Raw genomic sequence first — 11153 nt, 5'->3', positions numbered from 1 at the left:
AGCACACACAGAGAGAAGGAAATCATTGGAAATTCCCATTCAACTTCATAGGAGGTTTTTTTTACTAAGGGATTCCTCTGAGCCCCCAAGAACTTCCTTAGCTCCTAATTCAACAGAGCTCCTTGAAAACAAGTTCCTTACTAATCATATGTCTGAGCTACTTAAAATGAGTCAGATCCTCAGCTGGTCAATGCGGATCAGATTTTTCAATGGCATTTCAATGCTTAATGATGCAGATAAACTCCTAATGAAATTTTCAGAAGTGCCTAAACATTTCAGATAGTCACAATGGTACCTTCTGGCTTTGGAATCTCCAGATAACTCCCATTGGTTTCAATAGTTTAGCTTGCCTAGGTAGGAGCTTTTGAAAATCCCACTAGGCACCTAATTTCATATTTAGGCACTTAAAAACCTTTGAATATCTGATCCTGTCAAGAGAGCTATGTTGATTTGAGGATCTGGCCCACTGAATTTTAGAAAATGCCTTTCAGCCCAATGAAAACTAAAATGACTGCATTAAATAAATTGTTTCCATTCAGTGTGGTGGTCAGAATGGCAAGGTTTACAGACCTTAAAATGAAATGATGCCGCCAGATGCTGCTGTAAGTGGGGAGGCCGGGGGGGAGAAATCAGCAGCTGCAAATCCTCATACAACATCTCACTTAAAATGTCATATGTGCTACTTGGTTTAAATTGTCACCCCTCCAGCAACCACAAACAATGCAGAAACAGCAGATGTGTTTTCTATTTAGAATTAAACAGTTTATCTCAACCACTGTCATTGTTACAGAGGGAAAATAAATAAATATCCATGTTAATGTAAACTTCAAAAGGTACTTTCTGGCAAGAATGGCTATTTCTGAATCCAGAGTCCACTGAGAACTAAGATTTGACCAGATTTTTTTCCAATAGGGATGCTGGCAGCTCAGAGTGTAGTAAAACTCAGACTGGTCAAAAAGATTTTTTGGCCAGATATTGCATCCAATAACTCATGTCATTTATACTTAATGGTCCAGAAAATTTAAGTAAACATCATAAATGTCTTTTGTTATTAAATGTTCCATTAAAACATTTTGTTTAACTCTTACTTACATGTCTTCTTTACTGTTCACTATTTGCCTACATGATAATCTGAGTCACCTCCTGGAGAGTTAAGGATTTGACATAATTTCACCCTAGCCCAGAACTGCACAAGAAAAACAAAACTGAAATGTCTTGCTGTGAGTATTTTATCTTGAAGTTAAGTTACTTCTGAACTTGCCCTTCAGTCGGCACAGCTGATTTCCTATCCTACTCATATGGTTTAGAAGTCTATAGCTTTGCTCTTCCTATGGCCAGGCAGTAACTACTATATGAATATTAAAGGATCCCTTTTTAAAAGGAGAAATACTACTTCTAAAGGGCATCCTTCTGAGAAACAATTGAGTCATATCTTAAAGAATAGTTACTTTCTGCAGAAAATAAAGGTAGAGATTCACTTAGCTATTTATATCCTGTGCTTATATTTAAAAAACAAAGCAGAACATAGTCTAGGTGCCAAGGTATTTTGACTAAATCATACTTAATTCTTTCTCCAATCTAAAGAAGGTTTAATGGCTGAAATATTACCACTCTTTCCTGTCTGACACAGACTTCAGCAAATACCTTTCTAGTGTTTGATTCTCAGCCAGTATGTTAATATACCACCATTCAGCGTATTTCCAGATTTTATATTTTTACAATGAGATTTTTGTCCTCATTCAAGTGAACACACTAGTCCTTCTGACACCCTTCCTGTTTAGAAATGGGCAGAGAAAGGGTATGTATAAGCAGCCAATGAAGAGCTGTATAAGCCATTACTGCTGCTAATTACACAGTGGACTTGGGACAAATTCAAGTACCTATGCAGTAATTTTATTTATTGCACTGCATTATGGTCCCAATCCTACAAACCTTCCATGTGCTGAACCCCACTGCAGCCGACTAGAAATCTGTACACGGAACTTGCAAGATTGGTCCTTAACGTTGTTCAATCCTTAGTGCATTTATAATATGTGATTGGAATATAAAGGAAACAGAATTTAGAAGTAATAACCAAATGAGTCAATTCATTTTTAAAAAAAAGTTTCTGTACTACTTAAAATACATTTCTAGTACCCTAGAAACTTGCACAGCTGAACTTCAAACAGGCTTAGCTTTCTCCTGACTGGACACATTTTCAATCAGCCTTATTCAAAACAGCTCTTGTCCATCATTCTTCAGGAACATTTGAGGTTAATTTTAAAACTGCTCCCAAAGCAATGGGGAATTGTTCTAAAATAATGCTGTCCGATACCTAAAGTATCATGTGAACTACATGTCAAAGAAGAGTAAGGACACATTCTTACAGCATTGCTTGGGGAAAATGGTCATGATCCTTTGCCACTGAAGTCAATGGGAGTTTTGCTCTTTATTTTAATGGCAGCAGAATCGGGTCTTAAAAGCACATTTTGTTTATAAAATAAAAAACCTGGATTGTATATAACTTTTTAAATACTTATAAAACTGAGAGCACTAGAGCTGAATTTGAGAGTTACCTGAGGGGGGAAAATTATTTTCTCAAGTTTGTTATACAAAATTATTTGACACATCATTTAGAGGAATTATTCTTGATCTGTATGTAGATTGTTCATGAACAGGGTGGGTTTTTCGTGCAACTATTCAATTTGAGCTGTGTGGGTCAACATAGGCCATGTGATAGTGTTGCTGTGCCCTGATTGGGTGAATATACTTCTTAGAATCCACTTCTGAGTATTAATGGTCTGACTTTTGACTACTATCTAACATTACATTGTGCTGTACTAGTCACTTTAAATCACTGTCTTCCCAAACATTCAGGCTAACAAACTTGTTTACTAGAATAATTGTGAAAATCTAAAAGAAAAGGAGCCAAACACAGCTGAAGTGAATTCAGTTTTATTTGAGTGACAACTCAAAGAAAATATTTTGAAGTATTTGGTTAATTCTTGAGAGCACTGTGTATATTTGGGCTTTGTGCAAATTTCCCCAGGCAGCTCTACCAATGCCCCTCACTTCTGATATGAATGGCTGCTTTGGTCCCTTTTTAAATAGGACAACTGTCAGTTTTGCTGAAATTATGCCTGATAGACAAGGAGATTTGTGAGAGACACAGAGGCAACATTAAGTCTTTCTTGCGATTTTAAGATGGGTAGGAAATAGAATGTATTATGAGGTCTGTCTGTTTCTCTCATCCATGCAGCATGCAAACCTCTTCTTTCCGTTGAGGAAATTTAACCGAAGTGCAGGAATTCGCACAATGATAGCAAAAGTTATTTCTCACTGACTCCAGTAGGAAAATCCAAGTTCATCTACTGCTTTTCGATCTCCACCTGCGATATGCCCACAACGAACTTGGCTGCCTCAGCTTCTTTCTTCCTCCCCATCTGGTAGCCTAGCTCCTCTTACACTCTGCCCCCAACTTTCAGCTCACAGCTGCTCTCTCTTGACCAATGCTAAATGCATTAATCCCACATATTTATGCTTCTATGGGCACACCAGCTGGTGACTGCCTCCAAAACCCTTTCTCAGGAGGGGCAATTCCTCCTAATTTAAAATGGCCACCCAATAGTCTCCTCATAGATGGACCCCACACATCAAAGAGCACCCAGAGAGGAGTCAAGTGAAAGGATGTGATGAAAGCAGAAGTCCCCACTTCAGAGCATGCCTGGTATCCACTCCCTTGGCCCATGGGGGCAGAGGGGATAATTTAGCCTTAATTTCTCTTTTCTGTTTTAAGAGCTCCACTCCCTGTCCCTCTCAGATACAGCAGCATTGCTGGTGGGAAACAAGTAGCGCACCCCACTATCTCTGTCTCCTCTCCTCAGTAGGATTATTCAATTATTCTGAATAGGAAGAAAATGCTTTTATGAGGCAAGAACGGAGAAAAGAGAAGAAGGGAGAGGAAGATAAGATAGGCAAAACATAAAGAAAGGGAGCCTTTAAAATATAACTTACTTTGGGAGGTAAGAATCATGAACAGGAGAAGGAAAGGCACATTCCACTTGTAATGACTTGAGCATATTTCCGGCTTGATGGGTGATGTAAAATTACTTGTGCAACTTGATTTAAGCTCCAGTCTTACCTAGGGTTGGAATCACCTAAGATTGTCTTTGGTTGGTTGAATATCTCTGCCAATGATAGCTCTTGTGAGTTTACTAAAAATCTCAGGGCACCAATGGGACTTTCCCAGGAGGATTCTGGCCTGAGACACACCAATGAGCAAACTCTAGATCTTCTGTTTTGGAGGTGGATTGGGAATGATCACCATGGTTAGACCATCTCCTCCTAGGCCTCACTCATCTTTCTCTCAGAACATGAAGAGAAGAAAGGATGATCCAGTAGTTAGGGAATTGGGATGCATAACACCTAAAACATGGGTTACAGGTGGTGGTCAAAAGTTATTTTACTGCATGGTGGCTGTTTCTGGTTAATCTGGATTGCCTGTGTGATGTAATTGCTGATAGTTTGATATGACCTTTTGGTATGCATGCATTTATCTATTTTATTTATTTATTTAAAGCTGTAAAGGCACCCAAACGCTTGTGTGCTGGACACATGTTTTATAAATGTGGATGTAAATGAATGACCGGAATTTATACTTTGTTTTACTTCATATACTATATGCAGTGAAACTCCCTGTTACAGGACCTGACTCTCTGATTGTGTCTCCTGCCCCCCCAGTAAGTAGCACATTTTTAGGGACTACCAGAAAGAAATAATGATTATTAACAGGAGTTGGAGGAGGTTTGGAATGGTGGTGTGACCTGTACTCCAGGCTGTCCTTAGGCATAAGTGGCTGCATAGGGCACCTGAAAATTTGGGGCACCCCTGGGTCTTAGTGTCTGTCCACCCGCCTCTTCCTATCCCTGTTCTGACCCTTCCTGCAGGCTCCCACAGCTAACAGCTGCAGCCTGGTGACTCTTACTCCAGAGGGGATCTAGTAACTTAAAAGTGAAAAAGCCTGCCAGACCTATTAGCACAACATTGAAACTGTTAAAGCCATTCAAGTGGTAATGAAGCCATTTAACAGGCATTTGTCAACCCCCAAGCATATACTGTCAGTTTCTGAATTTACTGACAAAAACAGTTGTGCATTACTGTAATATTTACTCAGAACATGTTAGTCATCAGAACCTTAGTTTAAAATTTGCTTTAAAAATATTTCATTAGTATGTTGCTGAAGATGCATTATGCCTGCATCTGTAATTTTCACTCCATGCATCTGAAGAAGTGAGGTTTTTACCCACAAAACCTTATGCCCAAACAAATCTGTTAGTGTTTAAGGTGCCACCGGACTCGTTGTTGTTGTTTTTTGTGGCTATAGACTAACACGGCTACCCCTGATATATTAAAAACAGCATGCTATTTATGAATATGGAGCACACATCTTTCCATCTGGTAAAACAGCCAATAAATCTGCTATATACAGCTTCCTACATCTTCTAGGGAACAAAGAAGAGGTCGGAGGAAGAAAAAGTAGAGAAAGAAATCCACTTTTGTTGCTATTGCTCAGTCACACAGGCAGCAGTCATCTCACAGGAAGTGACTCCACTCTGTGCTTTGACAATCATAGAATCAAAGATTTGGAAGAGACCTCAGGAGGTCATCTAGTCCAATCCCCTGCTCAAAGCAGGACCCAACCCCAACTAAATCATCCCACCCAGGGCTTTGTCAGGCCTGACCTTAAAAACCTCTAAGGAAGGAGATTCCACCACCTCCCTAGGTAACCCATTCCAGTTCTTCACTACCCTCCTAGTGAAATTTTTTTTCCTAATATCCAACCTGTACCTCCCCCACTGCAACTTAGGACAATTGCTCCTTGTTCTGTCATCTGCCACCACTGAGAACAGTCTAGATCCATCCTCTTTGGAACCCCCTTTCAGGTAGTTGAAAGCAGCTATCAAATCCCGCTTCATTCTTTTCTTCTGCAGACTAACTAATCCCAGTTCCCTCAGCCTCTCCTCATAAGTAGGGGGCTGGAGCACATGAATCATTTTTGTTTCCCTCCGCAATATAGAGTTCCCTTCCCCTCACTCTTACAATATTGCAAGAGTTGTCAAACAGGAATCTAAAGACAAATAATATGCATCTCAGCAGTGCATCAGACATTAGATAAAAGATAAATTATGTATTATTACCACATAGGCAGCATCCAGGCACTGTGCAGAATCAGTATGGATTCTGAGTTGGCTGACAAAGTACAGATTGCTATCAATCAATTAACTGTTATGCTCTTATGGCAATTAAACTCTGAAAACTTGACTACTGCATTCTGAACATTAGTTATCAGAAGGTATCTGCATTGGAGAGGAGCTTGCACTGAAGAAACTAAACAAGGAATTTCAATGTAAAGTTATTATAAATGCCCCATTAGACACAACAACCAGCCATGTACCGACATTCCATCACAATGAAACTCAACCCTTAGCTTTGTCCTGCATTTATAAGGGTGATGATTCTTCCTTAGTAAAATAGGTCCAAAGTCTGTGTTATAGTTTTAAAAGAAAAGCAAAATTATGCAGATGGAGAATATTGGATTCTCCAATCCAGATGGATTGTATCTGGAAATGTTTATCACTTTTTTTTAATATTTTGAAACCAGATGTTGGTGCACAGACATTTGCTGGTTGCAGCCATAGGAAGCTGCATTGGAGAGAGACTCTAACCTTTGGTAAGAAATTACAATGTTTTCATCCAGTTAAGATCAACTATTAGTATATAACTGCCCAACCACTGCTGTAAGCCGTTTTTTTTTTAAAAAAAAAGTAGGAAACAGATGCTTGATAGAAAGAGAGCTATCAGCCAAAGCATTCCTGATCTTTTTATAAAATGTAAACTTAAATATTTTATGTGTCCTTTAATGAACTGCTATGGAACAACTTTAGTAGTCAAAACATTGCACAAGATTAGACACATGCAATTTGTCTTTTTTTTTTCTTTTTTTTCCTTTTTTAATATAGTCAGTCTTTCAATTGTGCTCCTGGGAAAATGGGCACAAAGGTGACTCGTGCCAGGTTATTAAAATTAGACCTCTTGTGTAACAACACAAAACAGATACTTAAGAATGATGGCATTTTGACTCTTGGAGTAGGGGCATTTATCATTCAAAGGGGTTGTGTATGGGGGAAAGCATCCCCAATCACTATAAAATGGCGCGTTCACATTATGATGTAATATCTTCCTCTGTACATGTTAGTAAGTGTGTGCCAACAGATCATACTTTCAGGAAGGACAAATGCAACAATGTTCAGAGACCGTGGACAGAGAGCAGATTCTGCTATTGCTGCCATTCTGTTGCTGTGCTCAGAGCTCTAGAGCTGCCTCTACTTTTCTTTTTTCCATCAGAAGAACTGAATTGCTTTGTCCTGTCCTTGTAGATCTTCAAGAAATGCAACTCATGCCAGGGCACAAGTTAGCAAACCATCTGCCACCACCATTCTCACTTAACAGGAGGGGTGGATCTGAACCAAGATCCCAGAGCTGAATTATAGATCTGGATCCAAATTTTTCCAGCGTTCCGAGTGTTCAGATTTGATGTTGGATTTCATTTTATGATAGGGTTAAGATGTGAACTTTGATTGGAACCTTGATCTGGCGTTTGGGTTCAGGAAAACCTGGCCTTTTGGATCTGCAAAACCCACAGCTTTGGGTTCCCCGAATTTAAGGGACAGAAATGTAATGGAGAATCTCTAAGCTTTCTCTTTTTTTTTAAGCAGGTTTCTTTCCATTTTCCATATGGAGATAACCTTGAAAACAGTGGTGTTGGAAGAGTGTTTTGTAGTGGGGGTGCTGAGAGCCATTGAACAAAACCATGAACCCTGTATAGGATAGAAACCACTTCCAGCCAGGGGGTGCTGCTGCCCCCCTAGTTCCAGCTCCCATGCATAAAAAGCTAACGAATGCGAACCAATGACTAAATGTTGAAAGCTTTTAACTGACTTTTCATAAAGATCACAGATTATCCTCAGTCCTCTCACATCTATCTAGGCTGGGCTTTGGAGCCCAGTAGGAAAAAACAGGAACTTTTTCAAAAATTCTATAGCAGTTAACAGCTGTAGGGACCCTAGCTTTGTGAGGAATGATGATCTTGTGGGTAAGGCTTTAGAATGAGATTTGAGAATTGGGTTTCTGTTCCTAGTTCTGTTAGACTTCTTGCATAATCATAGGCAACTCATTTGCTCTCTCCATGCTTTCATTAGCCAGAGGGATAATACTTGCTGTATCCTGTTTTGTCTCTAAGCTCTTCAGGGCAGGGATTGTTACATGTTTGTATTGTCTGTAGTACAGTGGGCCCTGATCTTGGCTGAATCCTTTAGGTGAAAATACAGATTTAATATTTTTTTATAGTCCAGACAACAATAAAAGTGGCAAAGCCAAAACAGCCTCTTTGCTCCCTGAGATCTGTCATGCCATTTCAAGCAGATTGCAAAACAGTACCCTATCCTCAGTTAATGACAAGAACAATACAAGCCAGGGGTTGTGGAGGGCAACAATGGGAAAGACCACTGCACAGTGGCTTACACATGCTAATGAAACAAAGTCAAAATGAAACCTGTTTTAGGACATTCAGTAGCAAAGAAGCTCTGGAGAAGTGCTAGAAACTGTCCCCTCCTAATCTGTTGAGGTTCTTACAATGCACACGCCACTATGGTATCTGAGAACTTTTGCTTTGGGTAGAACAATCCTGGCCAGACAGATGGATAGACTGGATCAGCTAATCTGTTCAGCTCTTCTGCCTATCTAATTTCTCTGAAATGCTTTTTGGGCAGGGTAAATCCCAGGAAAAAACCTTCCACAGTTACCTACAGTTCTGTGTCACATGCAGACTAAAGGGACTCTCAGAGCTTTTTTCCCCTTTGTGAATCACATACTGATCCACACTTTAAAAAATGCAGTTTCTCAAACACACCAGCAGTAGTTTGTTAAAATGTTGGACTCAACTACTGCACAACCAAAACACTCTAAGTTATCTCTCCATTCAGCGTGACCTCCAATGTTTATCATGTGAATTGAGCAGAACTGTGTTTTACCAGATTAGATATGATTTGCACAAGGGGACAAGAGGAGGGAAGATCTCTTGCGTGTATTTTAGCAACGAAATTGTTTAGTTTAGTCTTTTGTTCACAAACAAGCTTCTTCTTTTTTTCATAGCTTTTGGCCTCCATCCCACACTTCTGCTCATGCTAACCAGAGCTAGAGTACATCTGGCATTGTCCCTGCTCTTCTTCACACAGCTGGAACAAGTTAGCTTGCATTGTTTCCTATGACTTCCCCTGCATATCAATTGCCATTACTTCGCCCCTGCTGCAGCGCTTTTCAATCTATGCTCTCCTTCTGTTCTCTACCAACTGCCAGGATTTTTCTCCTTTTCTTTGTTTCCACTGTTAAAGCATGTATAAGGCCAAATTTTCAAAAGCAGATGCTGAAGAAAATATACTGTAGCACTCAGTCCAATACACCAAAGATGATGGTAATGCTACTGTGTTTGGGGCTATTATGGTAAATTGTCATTTTTATAAGAGGGTTAATGCTGTGACATACTGTTCTGTAAGAGTGTGTGTGTGTGTTGTACAAATCTGATAACCTGGACCCCTGGGTCTAGCTGAGCCATGCTGAGTATTACCTTTTGTGCTCCCACAATACTGGCAGCAGCTAGGAGAATTGGTTGAGCCCCTGATGTAAGTTACACCAACCTCAGTGCTGCTCTAATGTATTTTGGGGATTGCTGGAAAGCAAGGTGCTCTGGCCACAGCCCCTACACCATATGCATACAGCTAGTCTTGCTCTACGCCAGCCAGAGAGTACCCTAAACAAGGTGAAGCCTCGGCTGCCCTGCTGGGACACTCTTATGTTCCCTTTCTACCAGTCTGTGATGGCATTAGTCCTCTAGCTTAGGTGGTAGCACTTTCTAAGAACATAAGAACGGCCATACTGGATCAGACCAAAGGTCCATCTAGCCGAGTATCTTCCAATAGTGGCCAATGCCAGGTGCCCCAGAGGGAATGAACAGGTAATCATTAAGTGAGCTGTCACCCATTCCCAGCTTCTGGCAAACAGAGGCTAGGGACACTTCTATGGTGCTGATAGACTTGTGTTCTATTCCTGCCCATTACTTACTTATTCAGAGGAGTATTACATTTTACAAATGGTAAAAGTGGCTTTGTTTGAGGCCAGGACCTAGGTTGGGTAACACTGAAGGGGTGTCAGAGTAACAGCCGTGTTAGTCTGTATTCGCAAAAAGAAAAGGAGTACTTGTGGCACCTTAGAGACTAACCAATTTATTTGAGCATAAGCTTTCGTGAGCTACAGCTCACTTCATCGGATGCATCGGAAAGTGTAGAAGATCTTTTTATATACGCACACAGCATGAAAAAATACCTCCTCCCACCCCACTGTGTGTGTGTGTGTGATTTGTTAAGAAGTACAGATTTACCCAAGCCATTCATTTCTGGATGATTAGTGTGTGTTGGCACGTCACAAATGTGCTCAGCGCTGTAGAAGGCACAGAATGAAGACAGTCCCAACCCTAAAGAACTTGGACCTGAAGTTCCCCAAAAGTCCGAGAGCTTAGGTCAGGTGTTCCAGTTCAGGATCATCTCTATTATGAAGTGGTGCTGAAAAAATCCAGATGTTAACAAATAATCACTGCATTTTCTTGTAAAAAAAACATATTGGAAATGACTATTTTTTTCTACTGAATATTTTGGAAATGACATCCATGCGGAGAAAGTATAAACTGCAATAAATTCTAAAAAGGTTAAAGTTTGTAAAGGCTGAATAGAATGGAAAATTTTGGCCAAGATTATTTAAAAACTTTAAAACAAGCCAGAGAGTTGACACTGATGTGGTGTAACCTTAGGTATCCATTAAAGGTTTCAGGCTACATTATCAACGTTAAGTGCTATACAGACACAGGTTGAGGCATCAGGAAGAGAAGGCTATTTAAGGAAAATAAAGTTTAAAGCAGTAAGAATTACAGGGACTAATGGAGGATTCTGAGTTTTTGCACTTTGAGGGTGGGCTTCCTGTTTAAAAACATGCATTCTGCAGGATAGAGAAGCTAACCTGCTGGCTGTCCCCCTCTCCCACCCAAAAAATCATCACCCCAGAAGGAA

Source organism: Eretmochelys imbricata, chromosome 3, assembly GCF_965152235.1.
Source record: "Eretmochelys imbricata isolate rEreImb1 chromosome 3, rEreImb1.hap1, whole genome shotgun sequence".
Classification (NCBI taxonomy): domain Eukaryota; kingdom Metazoa; phylum Chordata; order Testudines; family Cheloniidae; genus Eretmochelys; species Eretmochelys imbricata.
Note: the sequence above shows the minus strand (reverse complement) of the source record.